The following is a 10,611-nucleotide window of genomic DNA, read 5'->3' as shown; positions in this document are numbered from 1 at the left end:
TCTCTCTACTCCATCCATCTCATCAATAAAGTCCAGCCCCGTCCCGCTGGCAGACGCCTCACTGGGGGAGATGAAGGGCGGGGCGAGGACCCTCTGCGGCAAACACACACACTCAGTAATTACTTCAGTACAGTATGCCGTCTCAGGCAGCCATAGCCAATTTCCCTAATGCATCCACCAATCCCCCCCTCCCTCCTGTGGACCGGTCCAGCATTTGGTTTAATGGCCATCGATGTGATCGGCCCTCACCCACACACAATGACTCAAAGAGGATATAAAGATGCGAGCGGGTGGTCGGCATGTTAAACTTTTGAACCGTCCTCCATTAGGCTAAGAGGAGCCGTCGTCTCTCTCTCATCCTCCCTTTCCCATCTGCCCTCTCTCTCTCCTTCTCTCCGCAAGCCAGATTTATGATTCCCACCCAGGCAGCATCTCAGGCATACATATTGATCCCGATGAAAGAGGCTCACTTCATTTGGCGGGAGGAATGGGCCTTTTCAGGAGACTTTACACATTCTGTCAAGTGGTGCTGACGGTTATCATGAATTCTCAGGGGCACGGGACAGACAATACGGACAACTGTGGACATCTTCATACAATTGTTACTTCAGCATTATGCTGTTTAATACGTCTGCCAAATTCTTGTTGTTATGATCTTTGATTCTTTATAAGTTAAGATTGTACTGACAAAGTCCAGACAATACAGACAATTGGCAGATTAATAACCCAACACACATGATCATGTTCAGTTGGTCAAAACAAGCATCAAACAACAGTAACAGACGCAGATGGATGTAAAACACTGAACTGACAAAACTTGTGTCTGTTGCCAGTGGTATTGGTGCAGTGGGAATTGCGCTCACCCATTTTTTAATCAGTACTTGTTCCAGAACTATGCTAGTAAGTTGTTTAGCTTTTTATTACTATTATTATTATTATTAATGTATCAATAATTAATTAATTAATTTATTTATTTATTTATTTTTATTATGCATATGTTAAGTCTTAAAGGGCACTTATGATGAAAATCATCTTTTGTAAGCTGTTTGGACAGAACTGTGTGTAGGTCTAGTGTGTCTACCGTCATATGGGGTGATGGAAATACAGTAAGTCTTTTTTTTCCTGTTGTTAAAATAGGATCCAAATCCCTCCCATATTGAGGCCCAAAGTAACGTAGGAGTGCAGTTTCCCCACCCACCAATTTGATTGACAGCTACGTATTAACATGCCTCCGTAGTAACGCATATAATCATATCAACAAGACTGGACATGCTCAAAGCAACTGGGATTAAAAGATCTGTTCAGCTCTCTGTGATCATCAGTCATCATCAAATGTGATCAAGAATGAGTTTTACAAGTTTAAAACGTTTTTAAATCAGTGCATGTTTGTAATGAATTACAGTGATTTTATTGTCTTTACTTTATCACCACAGCCGCAGGTCAATACAATTCTAAAAGACGCTTCAATCCTGGTTTGTGTTAAATCAGGTTTATTTCGTAAATTACAGGTGTCAAATCCAGTTCCTGGAGGGCCGCAGCTCTGCACAGTTTAGCTTTAACCATAATTAAGCACACCTGATCAAACTAATTGAGTCCTTCTGGCTTGTTTGAAACCTTCAGGTAATGTTGCGGTCACACTAGAGTTTGAATTCTGTTGTACGGTGCTGCGAAAAGGGGCGGGATTAAACAAGATGATTAGACATTTAATAAGTGAGCGATTAATCCATGTTTCTAAATTTCTGTACAGAAATGTCATGTTTTGATCTTCGATTGGTCTCACGCAATCATGTGATGCAATTTCGCAGGTCAGAGTTCAACAATCTTAAACTTTCCAACGCAGCGATCTGCAAAACTTGTTGCAGAGCTTGTGTTTCCGGTCAATAGGCAAAACATAACACTATGAAAGTCAATGGTTACAGGTTTCCATCATTTTTCAGAATAACTTCTCATGTTCAATAGATGAAAGAAAAGGTTTGTGACAAGTGAAGTGTGAGTAAAGAATAACAGAACTTTTAGTTTTGGGTGAACTATCCCTTTAAGTATCTCATAAAACATTTGGTTTAATCAAATGCTCTACAATCTGAAGCTTTCCACCTAGGGCTGGGCGATTAACTGAAAAGTAATCGAAGTAGACATTCATAATTGATCGAATTTTTCCAGCATAATTTTTTTCAATTACTTTTCCTATCACATGTGGAGTCATGTAACCCTGTTTAATATTCACAGAATATACAAGAGTTATTTTGTTTAGAAGAGATACTGCAGATTTAGTGATTTGGGAGCCCTAAGCAACTCCAACCATGGGGCCCCAGGTCCTGAAATGCATCCTTTACTTTTATTTAATTTTTATGTATTTTTTTGCAGTTTTTTTTATATCAATCTTCTTTTCTACTTTTTATCTTAATGTAAGCTTTACATTTTAAATAATTAGATGTCTTAAAATGAATTTACAACTAAGAATAATAATATAATTGTTTAGAACTGACTGCTGGACTGCTCTATGATTGAGAGTGGTGAATATTTTTTTCATATTAATATTATTACATGACATTATGTTATTATAATAATATTACCTTTTATTGTATATTAAATGATGTTTAATTATGTAAAAAAGGTATTTGTTTGACTCACACTATAAAAAATATGATAGAAAATTATGTTATATATAGTTTATGGGTACAATTTGTACTTCTAGATATTTATTGGAGGGCCCCCAGATGTCCTGGGGCCCTAAGCGGTGGCTTACCTTCCTTTTTGGTTAAATCCGCCCCTGCTTGTAATACGTGACCATATATACTGTACAAATCCTGTCGGTAAACTATGAGGGCAAAGAAATAAAATAAATAAATAAAATAATCATTCATTAACTGTAATCGACTTAAAATGTTCAATTAATCGAGATTTTGATTTTAGGCCAAATCGCCCAGCCCTATTTCCACCCTTACACTGTTAATAGATTTGAAATCTTCAGCTGAAATGATCCATTCATTCACTACTATTACTATTTACAAGTGATATATAAACTGCTTAACAACTTGGTGAAGCTACAGAGTAATGCACCTTGTTTTCTGTTTAGATCACATTGAACATCACTGAGAGGCTCTTCACAGGACTCTTAATTGCTTTAATGAGAAATATCCCTCCCATTAAGGATTTTGAATGACACACGCATTAACAATGATGTCACAATAAAAAACTTCAAAGAAAGTTAGGTAATGTCAGAGGGTCAACCTTTCCTAAAGCTAAAGATCCTTGGATAAGGCCAAAGAAATGCCCTCTCCAAAACACATGAGCAATGCGCATATAAAGTTGCATACTTGAGACCAGATGTGATGAGACCAGGGAGATTTTACTTCATGTTTCCTTCACCATTGAGAACACATTACTCTTCAGTAGTGAGGTACAAGCATGTATTTTGTTTTTATTGAGAGCACTGTAACAGCACTTTTAGAACACCAGCGGTGTGACGAGGAACTGTTTGCCCGACGTTTTATAAATGCTCTCTGGCAGTTTAAGAATGTTCATCTAAGTTAAAGCAGCTTGTAGAAGAGCTTTCAAGAACTCAGCACAGGACTTTTGGAAGAGAGCAGGCATCTGGGAACTGATTCGGTGTAAATGTGCCCTGTCAGTCTGCACAGTGGGAATACACTGATGATGTGACCTGTCAGCACGAACAGAGGGCACAGAGCAAATTCACATGCTGACAGGCAGGTAGAACATTTTCAGGAAATGTTCGGACCAAACATTTGGATTAGACAAAGTTGGTATTTGGTCCTAAGCCTTTCACAGATAAAATAAATACACTGTAAAAAAATCTTGTTCAATTCACAGTAAGTTACTGGCAACAATTATCCAGTAGCTGCTGTATTTCATAAAACAGTAACATTACTGTAATACTAATTACAATAATATTACATTTACTGTATAATGTAATACATCATTTTACTATTTTTTTTTACTGTAACACCAATTACAGTAATAGTGCACATACTGCATAAACAGTAATGAAAACAGTATTTTACTGTACACTTTTACCATGCAGAACTACAGTATTTTAACGTTACTTTCATTATTACTGTAAAGTTTTTTACAGTTATTAAATGTTATTTTATTTTATTCAACAGTGCCACTTTATAATGAGCAAAAAATGTTCAAAAATTGTACAAGGTTATTTTAACTGTTCAAGAAATACAAGAAAAATAAAGAAACAAACTAACTTCACAATAAAAAGTTTATTGTGTAAACCATGCTAAAACAGTAGCAATAATTCAATATAATAGAGCAACAGAACACTTATGAACAATTGATAACTAAAACCAGCCAACAATTAATGCATCAAAAATTATTACAATTTTAAAAACAGGTGAAAATACTGCTGCAAGACAGGAAATAATGAAGGCCAAATGATGTTGTGGAAAAGGGAAAGTGAAAGAGGGCAGCAGCACTTCTTATGATCCTGCAAAAATGACAGGCAAAATCAATCACTGGAGTAAAAACGAATTATCACTCAAACGATTTGATGACTGATTTGAACACTGCACTGCTGTTTAACAGTAGAAGTCAGAATATTAGCCCCCTCCTTTTGAATTTTTCCAAATGATGTTTAAGAGAGCAAGAAAATTGTCACAGTTTCTCTGATAATATTTTTTCTTCTGGTGAAAGTCTTATTTGGTTTATTTCGGCTAGAATAAAAGCAGTTTTTAATTTTTTAAAAACCATTTTAAGGTCAAAATAATTAGCCCCTTTAAGCTATAATGTTTTTCATAGTCTACAGAACAAACCATCATTATACAATAACTTGCCTAATTACTCTAACCTGCCTAGTTAACCTAATTAACATAGTTAAGACTTTAAATGTCACTTTAAGCTGTATAGAAGTGTCTAGAAAAATATCTAGTAAAAATGTATTTACTGTCATCATGGCAAAGATAAAATAAATCAGTTGGGAAAAAATAAACGGGGGGCTAAAAATACAGGGGGCTAATAATTATGACTTTAACTGTACATATAAATACATTTAGACTTAAAAAGTGCTTTTATGTGAACAGACTTTCAACCAGCATATCAGATAATGTTTTTGAGCCAAATGATCTACACTGTCTTTTAAGCTGATGAAAGTCTACATAGGAACAATTTATTTGAATTTATATATTAAAAAGTGTTTTTCCCCTTACTGATTTCTTTTTTAAATTAAGGTGTTTTTTATTATTAAGGGAAGACAAGAAAAGTGTTTGCCCTAAGCCTAATAACTGCTTTGGCCACCCTTAGCTGCAACGACTGCAATGAATTGTTTTCGATAGCTTGCATTGAGTCTGTTACTGTAACAGTGAAGCGACACTGACAACAGGGGTGCGGGTCCAAACGCAGGACAGGATTTATTAAACAGAATGGTCAAGCAAGCAACAGTCAACACAGGAGCAAACAGATATATATGGGCAATCCAGAGTCGTGGTCAATAAACAGGCGGATGGTCTGTACAGGCAGGCAGCAGGCAACGTAAACAAACAAAACAAAGCAAGGTTCAAAAACATGTAAGGCAAACACGTCGTAATGTTCACTATACAGTTTAACAAGACTCAGCAACGTGTGTTTGTGTGGTGTATAAATAGTCCAGTAATCAGTCCATGAGCAGCTTCAGCTGTGTCTGTTTGCAATCATGGGGATCTAGGCCAGGTGTGTGAGTGGTGCATGACTGAATATGTAGTTCTTTTGCTGGCAACTTTTTGTAGTTCTCCAGCAATCTGCATGTTTACCAGCGATCTGTATTGTGTGTCTGATTGTGGCAGTTACAGCACTGTGGAGGAATTTTGTCCCACTCATCTTTGCAAATTTGTTGTAATTCAGCCACATTGGACGATTTTCAAGCATGAACCTTTTTTTAAGGTAATGCCACAGCATCTCAATTGGGTTCAGTCAGGACTTTGACTAGGCCACTCCAAAGTCTTTATTCTGTTTTTCTTCACCCATTCAGACTTGCTGGTGTGCTTTGGGTCATTGTCCTGCTGCGGAACCCAAGTTTGCTTGAGGTCACTAACAGATGGCCGGATATTCTCTTTCAGGATATTTTGGGACACAGAAGAATTCATGGTTCCATTCATCACAGCAAGTCTTCCAGGTCCTGAAGCAACAAAACAGCCCCAGACCATCACATTACCACACCAAATTTTACTGTTGGTAAGATGTTCTTTTATGATGTTACTTTTATGCCACACCTAATGGGACACACACCTTACATAGAGGTGTTTTACACACGCGCACACACAGAAACACATATGTAAGGACATTGAAAGTAACTTTATTATGTCAAATGTGTTGCTTCACTGGATTAGCGGAACTAAAGATCGTTTTTCCTTGCATGTTACTCAGTATGATTCTCTGGTGGAATTTTCTGCACAGCATTACATCTAATGTAGCTTTTCTGCAAATAAAAAAAGAAGAGAAAAAAGTACTAGTAAATTAGATGGTTTTTTTTAAGTGAGATTAATTTTATTGAGTTAACACGGTTTCAAAAAGCACACACAATCATTTAACAAACCTGCAGCACCACATGAGCCTGTTTTTAAAGCTTTATGATGTATTTCCCTATTGAAATGAATAAATGGAGTTTTTATTTCTGAAACCTGATTGTTGTGTTCTATTGGGTGATTGGAGATATGCAAATACTGTGGCAAATACACAGGTTGACCATCATCCTGTCATTGCATTTGAACCAAATGTAAATGAAACTTTTCCACAGACCTTATGACCTTCTACCAGAAATTACAACAAAAAAGGACCATGAAAAGGTGACAATATGCAAACTTCCTGTAGCACAGTACCATCTAACTAATGAACCGGCAGCAACCAGTTGAATCAGATCTGCAGTGTCAGATTTCTCATGAATGTGTGTTAGAATTCTGGCTGGCACTTTTTTAGTTTTTCAGCCTGGTGGTTTTTCTGCTCTGACCTCTGATGTTCAGTGGCTGAGCACTTCCAATTATCACTAAGAGCTTTCCGCTCCTCTTGTGTCAATACGCACGCTGCACGCTTTGTGCTGAGCAAAGGCTCTTCTGGAAATGAAACTTGTCAGACACACGTTACACACCAAAACTCCTTCACATGCACACACACACACACACACACACACACACACACACACACACACACACACACACACACACACACAACTCATTTCATGACAGGCTCATCTTTTAACTGGAATTGAAATGGAGAGCAGTAGGAAACTTCAATTGTAAAAGCAGCACAGCTCTATTTTTAATTTACATAGAAGCTTTTGCTTTATATCAATAACCATAAATAAGATACAAATTGTTACCTTAGAATTATATGGTTCTATCAAATTAAGCTATTCATATATTCTTAAATGACATCTTATTTACATTATGTGATGTGTTTTTTTTATAAGTTGTTTACATTTTAAGACTTTTTTTATTTAAAAAACAAAGGTTTTATCTACAAAGTCGAACTCTAGCTTGACTCCATAAGGTATTTCTGTAAACCAATCGGCATTTCGAATGCACGCACAAGGACCAATCGGCTTTCTTTGTCATTTCGCCAGACTGCTCCATTGACCGCGGAAAAGACCAGAAAGAAACATCAAATCAGAGTCGACGAAAAAATGCCGCCCCAGTCATTGGCCTCACCACACACAATTGAGAAGAAACTTGAAACTAAAAGATGTGCGTAAATGTGATGATTTAGAACATTGAACATTTTTGACATTGAGATGAAATGTTACATCTTACATGGTTGAAAAAGAAACCGTTATTTAAAAAAATGTAATATATTAAATGTGAGTATTTTTTATTTGTGTATATATAGTCAGTGAAACATTGTTCAGTGTTTAATAAACTATTTTGCTCATTGTCTGCTTACTTTTAAAGTCTTTAAATTTGATAATAGGCCTTGAAGAGTAAATAATTAATTTATTCGTGGGACATATAATTCAGTAAATATAATTCATATAAAGCATTAAAGTAAAAAGTATTACCAGCTAGTTTCTAATAACTGATTTCTTTTATCTTCGCCATGATGACAGTAAATAATAGTTAACTAGATATTTTTTAGGATACTAATATTCAGCTTAAAGTGCAATTTAAAGGCTTAACTAGGTTAGGGTAATTATGCAAGTCATTGTATAGTGATGGTATGTTCTGTAGACTTTTGAAAAAACATATCACTTAAGAGGGCTAATAATATTGACCTTAACATGGTTTTTAAAAAAATAAAAACTGCTTTTATTCTAGCCGAAATAAAACAATTAAGACTTTCTCCAGATGATAAAATATTATCGGGAATACTGTGAAAAATTTATTTGCTCTGTTAAACATCATTTGCGAAATATTTAAAAAAGAAAAAAAGGAGGACTAATAATTTTGACTTCAACTGTACATATAGTTTACTTATGTTTAATGAACAAAATATATATTCATTCATATGTTCATTCATATAAATTCACAACATAAACTTCCCTCTACAGACACCTGACAATTATGATTAACTCATGGTGCGAATAATTAGAAACACTTTCAAATAAAGTTTCAGTTGTTAACATCAGTTTACGACATTAGTTAACGTGTATTTGAACAATACTGAACAGCCAACATTGCAAAGGCTAATAAACTAAGGTACCACTTTAGTTTAAGTCACAATTGGAGCTTTGGGGAGAATCCCTTTAACAGATATTGTCATTTTGAATTTAAAGTAAATGTTTTACAGTTGAGCTACAAAAAAGCAAACTGAACTGAACAATTTCAATTAAATGTTCAAAAAATTAGATTTTTAATTTATCTTCTCTTGATGAATAGAGGACGGTGCACAAAACATTGTGTGCAAATCAATGCAAAAGCTTGACTTGTAGCTATTCGGCACTCCATTGTGTAATAAATGGGACTTTTTTGCTTTTGTTTACCATATATATATATATATATATATGCTGAAAAATCCAGCTTAAACCAGCCTAGTCTTTAGCCAGCCTAGTTTAAGCTGGACATAGCTGGTTTTAGCTGGTCATTTTCCAGCCTGACCAGCTAAGACCAGGCTGGAATGGCTGGAAACCAGCCTGGAAATGGCCAAAACCCCTCTAAGCTTAAAATCAGCCAACCAGCCTAGGCTGGCTTATATATATATATATATATATATATATATATATATATATATATATATATATATATATATATATATATATATATATATATATATATATATATATATATATATATATATATATATATATAATTTAATTATACTGCATTATTTATATTTTATATATATTATACATCCATTATATATACATTCAGACTACATTATATTATATGAAGTAAGTTTTTCTTTAAATATTAGGAAATAAATTAGGAAATTACTCAACTTGGCAACTTTAATGTACTACAGTTTGTATTATTTACCTTCGGCCCACGGCTCTCAATCAAGTTTGGTGTTTAGCCCTTCATAAGAAAAAGTTTGGGTGCCTCTGCTATAAAATAATAAATTATGAATCTTATTCTACATCTCCACCTAAAACCTGAACCCAACTTCATTTGCATCAAATTAGTAGTTTATTGAACTTAAAGTCTTGGTTAATTGTTCATTAATAGAATGTATTGTACTCTAAAATAGAGAGTGTACAGTATATTTTGCTACAAAATGTCCAAATGTATGTAAGTTATTAGTACTTATATGGCTGGGATACACTAAAATCTTCTTGGGGAAGAATTTATGATCAGAATATTGACTTGCATAACAGGTATGTGCATACTGTAAGCAAGTTTATGCATACATATTTAATTAAACATATTTTATTGAATAAATGTCATTGCAGTATGAATTCAAAGTAAATAATTTACCAAATTTAGCAAAGGGAAAATGTCAGAAATGTACATTTAACTAATTGAATTATTGAATAACATGAATGAATTGCAATTATACTTAAGAATCATATATAAGACTAGTAAAACCATAAGTTTGATTATGTTCATTAAAATAAAAATGGCTAATATGTTGATATAGAGAGGATAGATATTCATTAAAAGCTTTCATTTAATAATATGCATGATCCCTTTATGATCAATGATATTATTATATTTTATTATATCATTCAATTACCAAAGGGAATTCCATCAGAAGCAGTTAAAGGTTGGTTGGCTAAGTATTAAGGTTAAAAACTGCCATGATGTGATGAAAACTGCCATAAAACGTCAACTAAGATATCTGAGGATGATACATGTTTATGATCGTGTAAAATGTCTTTTTTATAGTTCTTTTTTCATTGTTCAGTCAAGGTGATGGTGAATAGTGAAGGTGAAACTTAGCAGTTCAATTATTCCTTAAGGACATGATGTCATTTGATACGACAAAAAAAAGGCCTTTTAGCTGAGGAAATCAGGACTTTAATTTTAGACTGGTCTTCGTTAGATCATGTCCTAATGAAATGATCACTGTGTTAAAACACTGACTTTAATATTAAAGGGACTGTTGTTGGTGCTTCTGTGGGTTTTATTACCATGGCGTATTGATTTAATATTCCATAGGGACTAGTCAGAGAAAGAGTTGTTGTGAACGGTGACTGGACCATCACTTAAGTTAATAAATCAGACACACAGAAAGACATCTAGA

Source organism: Danio aesculapii, chromosome 21 (genome assembly GCF_903798145.1).
Source record: "Danio aesculapii chromosome 21, fDanAes4.1, whole genome shotgun sequence".
Classification (NCBI taxonomy): domain Eukaryota; kingdom Metazoa; phylum Chordata; class Actinopteri; order Cypriniformes; family Danionidae; genus Danio; species Danio aesculapii.
The sequence above is the reverse complement of the archived record's forward strand: the minus strand, read 5'-3'. Positions refer to the sequence as shown.